We start from the raw sequence: 19,302 nt of genomic DNA, 5'->3' as shown, positions 1-19,302 counted from the left end.
GGACAAAAAACACCCTTTTGTCCCGGTTGGTAACACCAACCGGGACAAAAGGTCCATTTTTTTCTGTTCCTCTTTTCTCAATTATTTTTCTATTTCGATTATACTTTAACATTTCAATGAAACTTATGTATTAGAATTCAGTGTGTAAGATCTCTACTAAAATATACATATATATAGTTACTTATATAATATTTGTCCTAGATAGTTTCCATATACAAACATATATATATATATACACATATATATTATTGGAGGGCTTAAATATATAATACATATATACTCATAAATAGAAATATAATACATACACACACATATATATTTACATAGGTATATTCGTTCTTAATTATATATATACACATATATTATCATATTTGCTGCGATTGTCAATATTAGATAGTCCATCATAGTAGAATTCGCCTTTTGGATCGAGAACTTGCTCAACAATAAATCCGGACAATTGTTCTTGAATCGCCATAATCTTTTCCTCCGGTATGAGTTTATCGCGCATCTCCTCGACCTAAGGAAAAAGGAGATAATTAATTTCAACTAATTAAAATACGAGTTCAAATATTAACAAGTTTTTTACTTACTTCCTCCTCCCAATCTGTCCAGGCCCTTGGAGGACCTGCCAGACCATGGATGTTCTCGCATACATAGTATGCGCATAAATTAGTGTCTTATTTCTGCCTCATACACTTTAAGAGAGAAGAAATTATCAGGTATTTACATGAATATATAATAAAACTAATGAATCGTGCAACGAATCATCCAAGTGCGTACCGCAAAATCTGTCTTGATCTTCAATTCCTTGTCAAATTTGCCTGGATGATTTTTAGTGAATTGTTTCCAAATCCTGTGCATGATTAGAACAATTATAGTCAAGTAACAAAGTGATTCAAATTATCGGTCATCGACGGAGTAGTGGTAGAATTACTTTTTCATCATGTTAAGAAGATTTTTTTATTGTTCTGGATTTCTCCTCAATGAGTCCATAACCACGAGTAGGCTCTTCTCAGGAATTATGACAATTAGGACCCAGTGTTCACTACAAGATTATACGGAGGCAGTTCTTGGTAGTTAAGGTTTAAACAATTCGATTACAGAATAGAAAGACTTAGACGGAAGGAATCACTCATGCAAAGTTGTAAGGAAACAATATCATTTGCTTGTTGTGATGAACGCTTATGTACTTGAATAAGTTTTGGAATAGCTCATCGGAAGTGTCGCGTAGAATCCTCCAATTACAAGTAATTGGGTCGATGAAGCCGAGGTGAGAGTATCCCTTTCTCCTGCAAGTTTGTATCTCCATTCTACATGATACTGAATAAATCAAGGGATCAGTATGTTGAGATCATTCAAAACAATATGTAAGGAGAGTAAAATACTTACAGAACCCACAAGCCGACCATAGAGATGTCGAGGTCCTCCTAATGGAATAGTTGGTAAATTTCTTCCCAGTTTATCCATATAATGGCCTTCCCCCGTAAGAAATCATCATCTTTAATCTTTGCGCCCTGCATGAAGATGCAATCGGTCATCGCACGCATGTAGTGCTGGTGCAGCTTATACATTTGCATTGGAAGCACAGACACTACTTCGGGGGTACAAGAGATTTGCCCAGCTCATACATCCATTTGACGACCACATCGGCCTTTGGGATATCTTCTCCCCCTACAATCTGAGCCGCCGTCAGGTTTGATTCTTTCAAAAATGTAACAAAGTCTTATTGTTGCGTCGTCTATCCCACTACGAGAGGCTCTATTGATTGTTTCTTTTGGGCTCCGAGCTGTGAAACGTCGGACGACGACGACTTTGATTGTCTCTTCTTTTTCTCAGTAGTTTTGATAATTGTGCGTTCATAGTCTGAAGGGGGATCTCTCGGAATGAATTTTCTCTTATTTGCTTCGCACATTCCCTTAAAAAATTTCAAATCTACCGGATTTATCACTTTCTCGGGCTCCGGCTTCGGCTTCGGCTTGATGTGCTCTTTAACTCTTTCTTGAATTATCCGATCGCATTCTTCAAGGCTAATGTCCCAGGGTTTAATAGGAGCCTCCTTGGTTTTCTTCTTCTTTTCCTTCTACTTTGGAGGCTCCTTAGCCAGTGCAGCTACCTTCTTTGCCGGCGGCTGTTTCTACTTCTTTGCCGGCGGCGGAGGGAGTGACCATGGAGGCGACGGTGACGCTTGAGTGTTCATCGGCGCATGATATGATGGTGATGGAGAATGTGCCGGTGAACCTTGCTGAGACAGTGCTGCCCTTGGGGGGTTTTGTGGAGATGATGGCCTTGGAGAGGCATGCCGAGATGCCGATCTTGGTGTTCGATCATCCGACTTTCGGACAATGTAGCGCTTATCCCATAGAATGTAGCCATGAATGGCTTATGCTAGTGTCCTCTCCCCATCGCCTCCAGGAATATCAAGCTTGAGCGTCTCCCAACCCTGGCACACCTGCTCCACGCCAACTCTTGTATATCCTGCCGGAATTTGCTGCCCATGGTACACGTCGCCTGGTTGGGTTGGCATGGCGGTACCGTACGCAACAGTGAACATTAAGTTCTTAATGGCAGTCTGCAGGTCACAAGGTGTCCGCTGGGTGATCTCATCCACTGGAAATCGCTGCGGGGCCGTCGCTTCAACTGTGGCCTGGATCCCTGTTGGCTCGACGGCGACGTCTGTGGAAGCGCAGCTGCTTTTCCGCTGAGACATATGATCGGCTGCGACATTAGGCTCTGGAGGCACCGTTTGCGCTTGCTGTTGCTGGCTCATTGCTATGGCCACTTGGCGTTGAACCTCTTCCTCCAGTCTTTGATCGTGTGACATGAGCCATTCCTCTAGCCTTCGCAAGTGCTCCCGCTCATCATTTTTTCTTCTTTGCAGGCTTCTATATGATTCAATGTAATCCCTGAACCCATACTTCCACGGAACCACGCCTTTGCCTCTTGTGCGGCCCGGATGCTCTGGATTCCCAAGGGCGTAAGTCAGCTCGTCCGTCTCTCTATCCGGCTAGAATGTTCCCTCGGCCGCTGCTTGTATGGCCTCCTGTAGTGTCTAGGCTACTAGCTGGATCTTTGGCCCATAGATGCAGTCCCCAGTCAATGGGTCCAAGCTTCCCCCGTGACCATAAAACCAAGTCCTTGACCTTTCAGGCCAGTTCATGGTCGCAGGTTGGATGCCTCTGTCAAGCAGATTCTGCTCCATCTTCTCCCATTTGGGTATTGCAGTCTTGTAGCCTCCTTGGCCTAGAGTGTGATGGTACACTTTCTTCGAGGCGTTGTCTTTGGCCTTCTGCAGCTTTTGAAGCCCAAGCTCTGAAGACTTGTATTCCACAAATGCATCCCAGTGACCCCTGAGATTTTCAAGCTCGCCGGTAAATACAGGTGTGGTCCCGGTCTTGATATATTTTTTCGTCAAAATTTTCTTGAATGATTGCAGCTGTTCGGCCATCTTACTTAGGGTCCAGCGCTTGCATATCTCTTCGGATTCAGCTGGAACCGTGAAGTTTTTCTTAAGCTCCCGCCAGCACCATTCTTTTTCTCTTTCGGGTACCGCATCCCGTTCCTCGCTTGGATTGGAAGCTTTCCAGAGCCTGAAGCTGATCGGGATGTGGTCCCTAACAATACATCCGGATTGTCTTATGAATTTTTAGGCGACAGCTTCTGGAGCGATCGGTTCGCCATCTGGACCAACTTCCGTTATAATGAACCGCCCTTCCAGTTTTTTTGTCGGGCCTCGCTTCATCTTTTTCTGCTGCGACGATGATCCAGACGTCTATAAAAAAACATTCATAGTATTCATATAGATTCAGATGAAAATAAGATTTTCACTACAAATAAGTATAGTTGTGATATGTACATTAGCACTTTGTTCACCAGCAGCGTCATCCTGAATAGATGGTGGCTCAATTCCATCACCGGACATATTCAAATATATGTCGGTATTGCTGCCATCATCAGCTTGTTCAGGGACATCTCCTTGGCCTTCGGCAATCATATTCATCAAGAACTGTTCGTCTTCCGCGTTTGTGTGTCGCGGGTCCATCGTAACTAAAATATGAATACAAATAAAACCCTTAAAAAATTCTCTAAATAATCCACATATTTAGATAGGTAACGATAGGAAACTATCGAAAACGATTCGGTCGGTATCGGTAACGATCGGAAACTATCAGAAAAGATTCGGTCGGTATCGGTAACGATCAGAAACGATCAGAAACAATTCGGTTGGTATCGGTAACGATCGGAAACTATCGGAAACGATTCGGTCTGGATCGGTAACGATCGGAAACTATCAAAAACTATTGTGTCTTAGCGCGAGTTTGCGAGCTCGAGAAGTAATATAAATGACATAATTAAATAATAAATACATGATAAATTAAAGGCTTCGAATGATATAATTAAATAATAAATACATGATAAATTAAAGTCTTCGAATGACATAATTAAATAATAAATACATGATAAATTAAAGTCTTTGAATGACATAATTAAATAATGAATATATGATAATTAAAGTCTTTGAATGACATAATTAAATAATAAATAAATCATAAAAGAAATTCTCTCTAATTCTCTATTTCTCTATAAATTCTCTCTAATTCTCACTATATCTCTATAAATAAAGAAAACACTATATCCATAATTGCATTCTAATAATGTCTCTATAAATCAATTCTACTTAATATATAATAAATAAAACACTATATCCATTATATAAATCTAAAAATATCTATATGCATAATTGAATTCTAGTTAATATAAAACAGAATTATGTAAACATAAAATTTTAAAAGAAAAAAGAAAATGGCGGCGGCCACACTCACACAGGACGGGGAAATCTAGGGCGGCGGCCCTGGACGACAAGGCGGAGCTGGCGGCGCGCAGCGAAGAGGGTGGCGGCGCGGCGGCATGCAGTGGAGGCCGCCGGGGGCGGTGAAGACGAGGGCGCGCGCGGAGTGGAGGCCGGGGCGGCGAAGACAAGGTGGCACAGGGGAAGGACGGCGGCGCATCGGTGAGCGGCTTGGCGGGGTCGTCGTCCAAGGCGGCCGGGGCGTGGAGGCGGCGCTCCGGGATGGTGGGGGACGTCGACGGCGCTCGGGGACGGTGGCGGAGCAGGAGGCGCGATGGGAGCAGGGGAGACGGCGGCGCAGCGCAGATCAAGAACTGTGCCTAAGTGTTGGAGGATGGTGGAGGAAGAAGGGACATATATAGGGGCCCCCCTTTTGTCCCGGTTGAAGCCACGACCCGGGACAAAAGGCCCTTTTGTCCCGGGTCGTGGCTTCACCCGGGACAAAGGGGGGGGGGGGGGCTTTTGTCCCGGGTGAAGCCACCACCCGGGACAAAAGGGCTTTTTGTCCCGGGTCGTGGCTCCACCCGGGACAAAAGGTGTTTTTGGGCGGGCCGGGAAAATTCCCAGCTCGCGGCCCACCTTTAGTCCCGGGTGGATCTACCACCCGGGACAAAAGGGGTCGTTTTCCCTCATTCCCGCCAAATCTTATGTTTGTTTTTATTTCTTTTTACTTCTCTTTTAAAATAGATTTTCATTTGTTAATTTAGTTAATAAAATTATGATTCCAAAAATTATGGAACAAAATTTTTTATCTCTATATAAACTTGATACACGCAACAAAAATAATTAATTTTCATTCAAGTGATTAGGTCAACAAAATATCTAACTTTTTTGAAATCATATTTGTTATTTTGACAATGCAAAAATATATTAGGTGAACAAATTTTTTCAAATTCTTGCTTTTCAACAGAAAGTGGATTCTATCAAGATATTAACGTTTAAAAAGTGAATTTTACATAAAATTAAGCAATTTCATGATATTAATGAGTAGTGTGTGAGTTTGAGAGATAGTGTGTGTGTTAGTGAGATTGTGTGTGTTAGTGAGAGAGTATAGTGTGTTAATGTGAATGTAATTTCATGAAATAAATAAAATTAGTTGAGTAATCCATTATTGAATGAAAATTATAATTGAGTCTGGTAATTAAGTGAAAAATATAAAAAATGATATATATAACACATAAAGTATAATTGTACAGTACATATATAATAAAAGTATTCGAATTGCGATTACTTTTTTATACAATAATATAAAATAATTCAAGTACATGAAGGATTAGCGGTACCAGACTTTCTCTTCACAAATGTCCCTTGATTATGATCACGGTGCAAGTATGGAGCATCATCATTGGCTAGCAGGATGCATGGATCAACATTTACTTCGAAAGGTGGAATGACAACAAAATTATTATATTCTTCTGACAAATCTGTCTTGTCCTCCACTCCAACGATGTTTCTCTTTCCTGATAGAACTATGTGTCGATTAGGCTCATCCTTTTGCTTGTTTATCCCCTTCTTTGGCTTGCTGGACATGTCCTTAATGTAGAAAACCTGAGCGACATCCTGGGATAGGACAAATGTCTCGTCTCTATACCTAAGATTGTTGAGATCAACTATTGTCATCCCATACTCATCTTTTGTTACCCCTCCTCCAGATAGCTAAACCCATTGGCAACGAAATAGAGGCACCTTGAAATTGGGACCGTAATCCAGCTCCCATATCTCATCAATGTAGCCGTAATATGTGTCCTTTTTTCCATTATTGTCCGTGGCATCAATACGAACACCGCTGTTTTAGTTGGTACTCTGGGACCGTAATCCAGCTCCCATATCTCTTCAATGTAGCCGTAATATGTGTCCTTTTTTCCATTATTGTCCGTGGCATCCATACGAACACCGCTGTTTTAGTTGGTACTCTGGGACCATAATCCAGCTCCCATATCTCTTCAATGTAGCCGTAATATGTGTCCTTTTTTCCATTATTGTCCGTGGCATCCATACGAACACTGCTGTTTTAGTTGGTACTCTTTTTATCTTGGGCTATCGTATAAAATGTGTTTCCATTTATCTCGTACCCTTGGTATGTTAAAATATTCCAAGATGGTCCCCTAGCCAATAAGAACAGTTGTTCACTTATATCCATGTTATGCATTAGATGCTTCCGCAACCAGCTGCACAAAGTGTTCATGTGCTCACGTGTAATCCATGCCTCAGACTTTTCTGGGAATTTAGAGAGCAGAATTTTCTTGTGTTCCTCGATATATGGGTCAACCAAGGATGATTGTTGAAGAACCGTATAATGCGCTTTCTTGAATGAGAAATCATCTGTGCAGACATAAGATTTCTTTCCTAATGTACCCTTTCCAGTTAGTCTCCCCTCATATCACGATTTAGGGACTCCAATCGATTTAAGGTCATCAATAAAGTCAACACAAAAGTCAATGACCTCCTCAGTCCCGTAGGCACTGGCGATGCTTCCTTCTGGACGAGCTCGATTACGAACACATTTCTTGAGTACCCCCATGAACCTTTCGAATGGGAACATGTTGTGTAGAATTACTGGTTCGAGGATATCAATCTCTTTCACAAGGTGCATTAGAAGATGTGTCATGATGTTGAAGAAAGATGGTGGAAATATCAGCTCAAAGCCAACAGGACTTTGCACCACATCGTTTTGCAGCTTTATCAAATTCTCCGGGTCAATTATCTTCTGAGAAACTGCGTTGAGGAAGGCACATAGCTTCACGATGGTTAACCAGATGTTATCAGACAGAATCCCCCGCAGCACAACCGGAAGAAGTTCGGTCATAAGCACATGGCAGTCATGGGACTTGAGATTTGTAAATTTTTTCTCTGCCAAATTTAAGATTCCTTTTATATTGGATAAGTATCCAAATGGAACCTTTATACTGCTCAAGCAGTCAAACATGGTTTCTTTCTCTTCCTTGCTAAGAGTATAGCTGGCAGGACATAAGTATTGTCGTCCATTATCTCGCTGTTGTGGATGTAAGGCATCTCGTTCTTCCATACGTTGCAATTCTTGATGTGCTTCTACTATATCTTTTGTCTTTCCGTACACACGCAAAAATGCTATCAGATTGACGCAAAAATTCTTCGTGAGGTGTATCACATCAATTGCATGACGAACATCTAAGACTTCCCAATATGGTAGCTCCCAAAATATAGATTTTTTCTTCCACGTGGGCACCATTCCGTTTTCATTCGGAACATGTTGGCTACCAGATCCCTTTCCAAAAATAACTTCTAGATCTTTTACCATGTTGAAGACGTCTTTACCACTACGGTGCATCGATTTTGTTCAGTGGTCCACTTGGCCTTTGAAATGCTTGGCCTTCTTTCATACCGCATGCCTGATGGTAAGAAACCGACGATGACCCATGTATACAACCTTCTTACAGTGAGTCAACCATATATTTTCGGTATCATCTAAACAGTGTGTGCATGCTTTGCATACCTTGTTCGAATGTCCTGACAAGTTACTAAGAGCAGGCCAGTCATTGATCGTTACGAACAGCAATGCTCGTAGGTTGAAGTTTTCCTATTTGTATTCATCCCACATCCGTACACCTTCATCGCCCCAGAGCAATAAGAGTTCTTTGACCAATGGTCTTAGGTACTCATCAATGTCATTTTCGGGCTGCTTTGGACCCGAGATAAGCACTGGCATCATGATGAACTTTCGTTTCATGCAGAGCCATGGTGGAAGATTGTACATACAAAGAGTCACAGGCCAAGTGCTATGACCACTGCTCATCTCACCAAAAGGATTCATGCCATCCGTACTCAAACCGAACCTTATGTTTCTCGCATCCAAATCAAATTCAGGGTACGATCTATCTATTTTTCTCCACTGCGACCCATTAGCGGGGTGTCTCAACATCGAGTCTTTCTTGCGTTCCTCTTTGTGCCATCGCATCAACTTAGCATTATCTTTATTTCTAAACAGACGCTTCAAATGTAGTATTATAGGCGAATACCACATGACCTTCGCAGGAACATCTCCAGGATCATCTTTTCTAATCTTGTAACGCAATGCACTGCATACGGGACATGCATCCAAATTCTCGTACTCGCCTCGGTAGAGGATGCAGTCGTTGGGGCATGCATGTATCTTTTGCACTTCCAATTCTAAAGGGCAAACAAGTTGTTTGGCTTTATATGTTGTGGTAGGCAATTCGTTGTCCTTAGGAAGCATTTTTCTAACAAGTTTGAGTAATTCACCAAATCCCTTATCGGATACACCATTTGTCGCCTTCCATTGCAGCAACTCCAAGGTGGTGCCAAGTTTATTCAATCCATTTTGACAATCTGGGTACAACAACTTACGGTGGTCCTCTGACAACTTATGGAACTTCAACCTCTCCGTTTCACTCTCACAGTCTGCCTGCACATTGTGCAATACCTGCCCCAGATCGTTGCTGGGATCATTTTCTGCTACATCTACTTCGGGCTCTTCTATGGGAATATCGTCATCGAATGCACCGATTCCAGCATTCCCAGGAAAGTGGTCGTCAAAATCTTCTTCTTCATTGTCTTCCATGGTAACCCCCTGTTCTCCGTGCTTTGTCCAACAAACATACTTCTCCATGAAACCATTTGCGAAAATGTGGCTGTGTAGGATTCTTAAAGATGAGTAATCCTTGTTATTGTTGCAATGAACACACGGGCAGCACATAAAACCATTCTACTTGTTTGCCTCAGAAACAAACAAAAAATAATGCAGGCCATCAATGAATTCTTTCGAACGTCGGTCAGCATTGTACATCCATTGCCGGTCCATCTGCATTTTAAAGGAATCGATTTGAATTCTTTACACGTATTGAATAAATAAAATATATCAAACCTAAATTAAACTAAATGTAACATAACATGAATAATTAAAAGATCTGCTTAATCCATTAACAAAAATGAATATATGATCTGCTTAACATAACATGAATAACTAAATGTAACATAATGTAACATCCCAAAAATCTAACAAAGCTAAATCACGCGCTAAAATACTTTTTCTCTCCAAAAGCATTTTCATCGTTGAGCTCGAGATCCTTCTAAAACCCTAAACCCCAAATCCCGAGGTCATTTCTCTGCCCCGAACACCCGTTGTCCCATCCTCCTCTCCGCGCGACGCACGCGTGGCCGACCAGCCGTAGACCACGCCGCGAATCCCGCCGAGCGCACGCGACCATCGCGCGTGGCAGGCCGGGGCCGCATCGCGTCAGCGCGAATCCCGCCCTTCCCCTCTCTCTTTTTTTCTTTTCTTTTTCTTCTTTCCCATTTTCTTTTTCTCTTTTCTTTTCTCTCTCCCTCTCTCTCTCCTTCCTCCTACACCGCGCGCTCGGCCCCCCTCCCTCTCTGCTCTGCCCGCTCCCGAGCGCCGCCCGCACGGACCTCCCTTCCCTCCTCATCCTCACCGCGCAGCTCGCCATCACCCTGCTCCCAGCTCCCGCGCACGCACCCCGCCCCGTTCCCTACACGCACAGCCGCGCCAAGCCGGCCGTGCGTACGCGTGCGTGGGCACGCGCCCGCCGCGCCGCAGCGCACCGGGACGCGCCACGCCCGGGCTCGCCACGGCACCGAACCGCGGCGGCCACGCCGCACCACGGCCGCAGGCCCGCGCGCCAGCGCGTGTAGGCACGCCCGCTCCAGACCACCTCCGCGCGCACACGCCGCGACGCGACGTCGCTCAATCCCGCGCGACACGCCACCGGCCGACAGCCGTTGACGCCGCACGGCGCCGGCGACCCCGGAACAGCGTCGCCTGCGCGCGATCGCCGCCTGCCAAAGCGTCCCATCCCGCCTCGCCGCGCACGCCGTCGCCTGTGCGCGTACGACGCCGGCGACCCTAGCACAGCGCCTCCGTTGACGCCGCCACTGCCCTGCTTCCACCCCCGCCGCCTTAGCCGCCTATTTAAAGGGCCAAGGGGGCGCCTCCGAGCTCCGCACCCCCGCCCCGACCTCACTGACCCCCGCGGCCCTCCTCTCCCCTGCTGCAGTATCGCCCCGCCGGACCCCGGTGGCCGCCGCCGCCCGCTCCCGAAGACCCGCCGCCTCGCTCCACCTCAAGACGGGCCAGGTGGGGGAATCAAGCCGCCCTGCCTCCCTGCTCCTTTTCCCCCTTACCCCGGCCGCCGCCATGGCCCAGAGCGGCCGAATCGGCCGCCGCCGACGAGCACCTCCCCCCTGTTTCCAGTGTGGGGGAAAGGAGAAGACAGGGCAATATGCCCAAAACCCCTAGCTTTTCCCCTATTCAGTAAAGAAACCCCCACCATTTGACCCTTTTTGCAAAAGAAGCCCTAGCTTTTGTTATATTTCAAAGAAGACCCTCCCGCCTTATGAAAATGTTTATAAATAGGCCCCTGACCCTTTTAGATTAACCCTGGAAATTTCTAAAAATGCAAACCAAGCCCCTGCCTTCTTAAACTTAATTACGATTAGGTCCCTGGACCCCTGTTTAGGCCCTAAACACTCCCTTGACCTATCATTTTATGCGCCTAACAACCTCGGATCTACCCAAAACTTTACCACATATCTCTTAATATAGTTTTGACCATGCCATTAAAAGCACACCCAAAAATATTACTCCATGCCCCATATTTTATGTGTTTCCGATTCGAGCTCAACGATAAAATCTTTATTTTCTGTGTGTTGATTGTATGCTTGTTTGTGTGCGCTGTAGGACACGGAGTGAACAAAGGAGAGCCCGTTGACGAGTAGTGCTATGAGCAGGTGAACGAGGACCCGTTCCGCGATCCCGAGCCCGAAGGACAGGACATCCCAGAAGGCTTTGAAGACGGCAAGTTCAATCCCATCCTTTGATGCATGTTTCTATCCTAGTTTTTATAAACACAACCCAATGGCCTGCTTTATAAAATTGCATATGTTTTGCTTGCATGAAAACACGGTTGGATAGCCACCCCTTGATTTGTGATGACCATTCCTTGACCACCTAGATTAATGTCTGCTTTTGCTTGGACGTTAATCGATATTAGAATGCTTAGGACTTTACTCATAATACGATTTATTTTATAAAGAAAATGTGTGCGTGTGGGATGGGATAAATGTGGTGTTTTTGTAAAGAAAATTCAGACGGGATGGATGGCACTTCTACGGATTTGCCATTTGGTGTGCTCGTGCCAATGTGGCAGGGCAAAGAAGGGAGATATCCATCTTGTCGTGTCTAAGGACCGAGTTGGTGTGTCATCTCACCTAACTCCTATCTCGTGCAAACCACTCGACCGTTGAATGGGCAACGGCGTAGCATGAATCCCACTAGTTGGTGTGATAGCCATCAGGAGGGCTGAGAGCAACGGGTGCCCAAGGAGAAGGGATATGCTCAGTGTGACTTATACCCCGGTTATACCTCAGAGTTAGGTCGATGACCCCTTGGTGAATCCCGTGATGGCTAGTCAGGCTTAGCTAAGGTGGGTAATGGCTATGTTGGGATCTACACCGACACGACGGTGTTCGAGTTGTGGTATCCTACTTGTGGGTAAAGTTGCACACCTCTGCAGAGTTAAGAATCTATTCGAATGGCCGTGCCCACGGTATTGGGCGAGTTACGGTGTGGTCACATAACTAGTGTTTCATTGGGATGGGCTGGTGTGAGTTGTTTTGAAATTGTGTTCGGCAGTTGTGCCGTATGCTACGACGGACGGGGAGTCCGGTAGCAGTTTAAACTTGAACTCCGTGTTACTACAAAAACTGATTTTCTAAAAAGTTTTCTGTTAAATGAACCCCTGCATAAAGTATAGTTTTCTGTAAATTAAACCGTAACCTTATCCTTGATTTACCTATGCATATTACTCTGATTTAACCCCCTCCGTGGGTGTGGTTGGACTTGCTGAGTACGTTTGTACTCACCCCAATCTTACTTTTTACAGAAGAAGACCCAGACTTCGTGCCAGACGACGCTGAGTAGGGTTATCGTTCTACACCCAACCTTGCCTGTGGAATCGGCCCTGTCAAGATGCCGCCGCTGTCGCAATACTCTGAGCCTGTGATAGACCCCATGTGGTTTGCGGTCTGGTGTTATGTCGTAGCTTGGTTAATTATTATTATCATCTGTATCGAGTGTCCTCCAAGGTTTGTACGGTTTTGAACCATCTGATGTAATAAATGTGGCATCAGCCTCCTGGGACTGGTGTTTTGTATCACATTTAAGTCTTCTCTTATGAGGGGACGTTTCACATAACATCTTGATTAATTAAAAATGAGTACTTAATCCATTACAGAACTTAACAAAAGAGTATTCAACATGAAACTTAAAAATTCGAACAACAACACATAGGTTTTCAACCGTCCTTGCGTTGTAATGCAGAATGCTCTAACGGATTTCTTGCTGGCGCAGAAGAAGATGGCAGAGCTGAAATCTCCAAATTTGGTAGTGATGAACCGTAACGCCGCAATAAATCCTCAAGATCAAACGGAGGTTCCTCGCCCTTGCCATGAATTCTCTATATTATTTTTCCAAATAACGGAGTGCTGCCCTATGAAAAGCACTAGGTTTTTTGGACCGATGACCTACTCGAGTTGTGCCCTTCTCTCCAGAAGGACAACGATCACCCCGCTAGCGCCACTCCCTCCAGCTACTGAAGCCATATTTTACTGAAAAATACCTTTATTTTCCACAAAATTATAAATTCTTACCATTACAATGCAAATATTATTTACTATTACAATTACAATGATCAGATTAATAACTCTTGCAAATAACAATGAAATCATATAAAAAATATACAAATAATCCATCACTAGAGTGTGAGCATGAACGAATGCAACAATAGAGTGTCAAAATAATCCATTCATAATACAAAAAATTCTAATATACTCATTTCATTAATTCATTCATGAATACAAAAATCAACTATCTACAATATGGTCATATATACAAGTACATCGCATGAAGTGTCTACACTCATTCTAAAAATTTCTACTATCCACATACTCATCTAAATCTAAAAGAAAATCACATCTACATATGCAATCTAAATGTCCAAGAAATGAGCTAGCTACACATTTTCTCTATTTCTAAAGTATGAAATGAGCTATACAAGCCAAGGAAGAAGAGAAAAACAAGCCCCAAACCTTTAGCGCCGATGGATGAATTGGAGAATCAAAGATCTTCACAAATGTGGTGAAGAAATGAGCAAGAACTCTCCTCTCCCGAGCCAAGAACAGCAAGAACAAGTGAGCTGAATGGCTCGGGCGGGGGGAGAGGGAAGGGGATAAGGGGGGCCAAGGAGTTTTGTCCCGGTTGGAGACACCAACCGGGATAAAAGTCCACACTTTTATCCCGGTTGGTGATCCTTTTATCCCGGTTGGTGGCTCCAACCGGGACAAAAGGCCCCTATCCCCCCACTGGCCAGGCTAGCCGTTGGACCCGGGACAAAAAAACTACCTATTGTCCCGGGTCCAAAGCCTGTCGGGACAAATGGTCTGGAATAAAGGCCTGTTTTATAGTAGTGAGACGATGCGGCTGCCTGCTGTTGGTGTAGTTTAAACGCGCACTTGGACTGATAGAGATGGTGGTTTTATTGTGGGTACTTTCGAGTTTTGACGCCACAAGACAACGATGCTTTGAGAAGCCGACCCGGCGATACAGGAGGCACGCTCCGCAAGATTTTATTGTGCCTGCTTTGGGAATTGTTGTGGTTGGCACGGCGTTTGTGTGCTTCCGGTTCACACTTGCTGGAGAAGATTGACCGTTTGTAGACTAGACTACTAGTCACGGTAGTACTAGCTCCATCCAGCAACACGACATGGAGAGATCGATGATCATTCTCCCATAGTACTAGTTAGGCATTGTTTAGTTTTAAAAAAATTTCCTACATTACCACCATCGCATCAAATTTTCGAACAAATACATGTAGCATACAGCGACATTACAACTTGTGAATGAAGAAACAACTTGACTAACACAAATGATAAAATCTAAAAGATAACTTACCAACGGGATTTTGTTGGCTCCTTCCTTAGCTTCATCGGCTGCGGCGCTCATCCTGACCCAAAATCCTAATGTCTCCTTCCTGCGCTCAATTGCAAAATATTGTAAAAATAATTCTTAAGTTATATTAAGTTACTAATAATAATCTTACTCCTTCTAATGAATGGTTAGATCTTTTTTATACTATATACTACCAAGTGGTAGTATTGTGCACTGTAAAAGAACGAGCCTAGAGACTGAGCTTGCAACAAAACTTTATAAACACGAATCTATACATGTGTGACGGGTCTCTGGGGGCGCCAACGGCTAGAACATAAGGACCCAGTATAGCAAAGTACGGCGCTCGCCATACTTCAATCCAGCCACTGTTGGAGTAATGGGCTTGGCCCATTTATTCTAAAGCATTAAAAGAATTTAAAGCCCACTATTAATGCTAGGGAATCAATGTTTAATTCCGTACCGGGAATTGAGGAGGATCTCAACCGACTTAAAAGGTGGACTTCTTGTACACCACTTGTGAAGCCGGTAAGAGGAGGACGGTGAACCACACGCGCGCGCGCGCTCGCTCGCCTCGCCGGGCCGTGGCCGTGGCCGAGGCCGAGGCCGAGGCCGGCCGGACGGGCGGTGCGGCGCGGCGCGGCGCGGCGCGGCGCGGCGTGGTGCGATGTGATGGCTATTTTGCCGTTGACAGCAATTAATTGTGCGATTAAACGTGCGATTAAATCTGTAATTAATGGCCATAACCGCATCACCTAAATGACTCTGATGGTGTCCAGGTTCAACGATCCTGAGCACCTGAGTCACTATATAAGGAGTGCCATTCCCCTCATCCATCCTGCACCAGAGCACTGAGGCAACTCGGCTCCTCTCTTCTCCCTCTCCAGTTGCAACAACTGAGTTCCCCAACGCTAATTTCTGCGCGCACAGAATTAGCGTGAGCAGGCCTCCGAAACCTTGCTCGCCTTGAGATCCTGCACGGGATAGGCGGGCAATCAGGTTTTTGGGTAACGCTTTAGCGTGACTGCTCAAAAATACTAAGGCTTTGCCCAATTGTACGACTACTTCCTGGTGGACGAGCCGAACGACTACGTCGACTACATTCTGGTGGCCGAACGACTACGTCGACTACATCTTGGTGACCGTTCGCGGGACTGCACTGCGAACTTCTTCCTGCACCGATTTAGTTCGACTACTTCGACTGAGGCCAACCGAGTAGATGTCTACTCCAGTTGGTAACAGCGCAGCCAATGCCTCCGGCAACGGCCCCGCTTTAGGGTACTCCCTGAAACTTTGGTTATTTATATTGTTTATGCTTATATGTGTGATAAGTATAAACATGTTCACATGTTTTATTTTACTCCTTAAAGTCATAGAAATATTGCTAGTTTATACATTTAATTTTGGAATTAAAATATACCGAAAATTGCCTAGATATCTAACAATCCAAAAACCTGAATGTGTTAATAGGCTTTCGGTATCTAGCTTTGCTGCATCAATCAAACCATCACCTTTTGATGGTTCAAATTACAAACGTTGGCAAGAGCGGCTTATACTGTGGTTAACACTATCGAGAGTGATCCATGTGAAAGAGGGTAAGCCTGAACAATTCTCTCCAGAGGAAGGGAGTGCGTTCGATGAGGCTGATATCCTCTTTCGAGGCTTGATCATTAGTGTTCTCGGTGATAACCTGGTGGATTCTTATATCCGGCTGCCAACTGGCAAAGCATTGTGGGATGCTCTTGAGGCTCAATATGGAGTATCTGACGCCGGGAGTGAGTTGTATATCATGGAGCAGTTCCTTGAGTACAGGATGGTCGAAGACCGTTCTGTAGTGGAACAGGCTCATGAAATACATACTCTGGCAAAAGATCTCAAAAATTGCAGCAAAGAGTCCCCATGTGTGTTACCCAATAAGTTTGTGGCTGGAGGTATAATCTCTAAGCTGCCACCTTCTTGGAGGGACTTTGCTACTTCTCTAAAACATAAGAGACAGGAGTTCACAATAGATGGACTCATAGGGACTCTTGATGTTGAGGAGAAGGCGAGAGCAAAGGACATACGTGGGAAAGGAGTTGTTGGTGCTTCAAGTGCCAATCTTGTTCAGAAGAACAACTCCCATAAGAACAAGAAAAAGCCACCGCATAACCAACCAAAGACTAAGAAGACAACCACTTTTAAGAAGAACAAGAAGACGGGAGCTTGCTATGTGTGTGCTAGTACGGATCACTTTGCTGCAAAGTGTCCGAACCGCAAAGGCAACGACTCCGCCAACATGGTTATTAGCGAGCCTGGAGGAACTTCGGGGTACGGTAATTTATTACCTACTGTTCTTTCAGTCTTTGGTTCACCCGAGTGGTGGGTTGACACTGGTGCTAATATTCATGTTTGTGCTGATGCTTCTTTGTTCTCTTCTTACCAGACCGGCGGGACTTCCTCCTTGCTGATGGGGAACGGATCACATGCGCGTGTTCTTGGTGTTGGTACGGTAAATCTGAAGTTTACTTCGGGGAAGACCGTGCAGCTGAAGAACGTGCAGCATGTCCCCACCATCAAGAAGAATTTAGTCAGCGGCTCTCTACTGTGTAGAGATGGTTTCAAATTAGTCTTTGAGTCCAATAAATGTATCTTGTCTAAGTTTGGTACTTTTGTTGGAAAAGGTTATGAAAGCGGAGGTTTGTTCCGTCTTTCTTTGTCAGATGTTTGTAATAAAATTGCATACAATGTTATTAACGTTGATGAAACAAATGTTTGGCATTCGAGGCTTTGTCACGTTAATTTTGGTTGTATGATGCGCTTAGCTAATTTGAGCTTAATTCCAAAGTTCACTTTTGTCAAAAATTCTAAGTGTCATGTATGTGTTGAATCAAAACAAACTCGTAAGCCTCATAAGACCGCGGAGGCAAGGAGCTTGGCACCCTTAGAATTAATTCATTCCGATTTGTGCGAAATGAATGGAGTGTTGACAAAAGGTGGTAAAAAATATTTCATGACTTTGATTGATGATAGTACTAGATTTTGTTACATCTATTTGTTGAAGTCAAAAGATGAAGCTTTACACTACTTTAAAATCTATAAAGCTGAAGTAGAAAACCAACTTGAGAGAAAGATCAAAAGAGTTAGGTCAGATCGTGGTGGCGAGTATTTCTCAAATTTATTTACTTTATTCTGCGAGGAACATGGTATTATTCATGAGAGGACGCCTCCCTATTCACCTCAGTCAAATGGGGTTGCCGAAAGAAAGAACCGCACTCTAACGGATTTGGTTAACGCCATGTTAGATACAGCGGGACTTTCCAAGGAATGGTGGGGTGAGGCTATATTGACTGCATGTCATGTCCTAAACCGTGTTCCTACAAAGAATAAAGAGATAACTCCTTTCGAGGAATGGGAGAAGAAAAGGCCAACACTGTCATACTTACGTACATGGGGTTGTTTGGCAAAAGTGAGTGTGCCAATAACCAAGAAACGTAAGCTTGGACCTAAAACTGTGGATTGTATCTTTCTAGGTTATGCTATTCACAGCGTTGGATATAGATTTTTAATAGTGAAATCTGGAGTACCTGACATGTATGTTGGTACTATAATGGAGTCCAGAGATGCTACATTTTTTGAAAACATTTTTCCCATGAGAGATGAAACAAGTTCATCTAGGCAAGAGTTCATCAAGGATGATGGCTCTGCTGAGCCGATAGAACACAATGAACATACACTTGTAGAAAATCCTGAGGAGGATAACAATGATGCTCCGAGAAAGAGCAAGAGACAAAGGACTGTAAAGTCTTTTGGTGATGATTTCATTGTATACCTCATAGATGATACACCCAGAACCATTGAAGAGGCATATTCATCTCCTGATGCTGACTATTGGAAGGAAGCAGTAAGGAGTGAGATGGATTCTATTATGTCTAATGGAACCTGGGAGGTCGTTGAACGTCCTTATGGATGTAAACCGGTTGGATGCAAGTGGGTGTTCAAGAAAAAGCTTAGGCCAGATGGTACTATTGAAAAGTACAAGGCTAGGCTTGTGGCCAAGGGTTATACACAAAAAGAAGGAGAAGATTTCTTTGACACTTATTCACCAGTTGCCCGATTGACCACAATTCGAGTGTTACTTTCCTTGGCAGCCTCTTATGGTCTTCTCGTTCATCAGATGGACGTTAAGACAGCTTTCCTCAATGGAGAGTTAGAAGAGGAGATCTATATGGATCAGCCGGATGGGTTTGTATCAAAGGGTCAAGAAGGAATGGTTTGTAAGTTGTTAAAATCTTTATATGGTCTCAAGCAAGCGCCTAAGCAGTGGCATGAAAAGTTTGATAGAACTTTGACCTCTGCCGGCTTTGTTGTGAACGAAGCTGACAGATGTGTGTACTATCGCTATGGTGGGGCTGAAGGAGTGATTTTGTGCTTGTATGTGGATGACATACTGATCTTTGGCACTAGCCTTAATGTGATTAAGGAAGTCAAAGAGTTTTTATCTCAAAATTTTGAGATGAAG

Source organism: Panicum virgatum, chromosome 7N (genome assembly GCF_016808335.1).
Source record: "Panicum virgatum strain AP13 chromosome 7N, P.virgatum_v5, whole genome shotgun sequence".
Taxonomy (NCBI): Eukaryota; Viridiplantae; Streptophyta; class Magnoliopsida; order Poales; family Poaceae; genus Panicum; species Panicum virgatum.
This window is presented reverse-complemented; position numbering follows the sequence as displayed.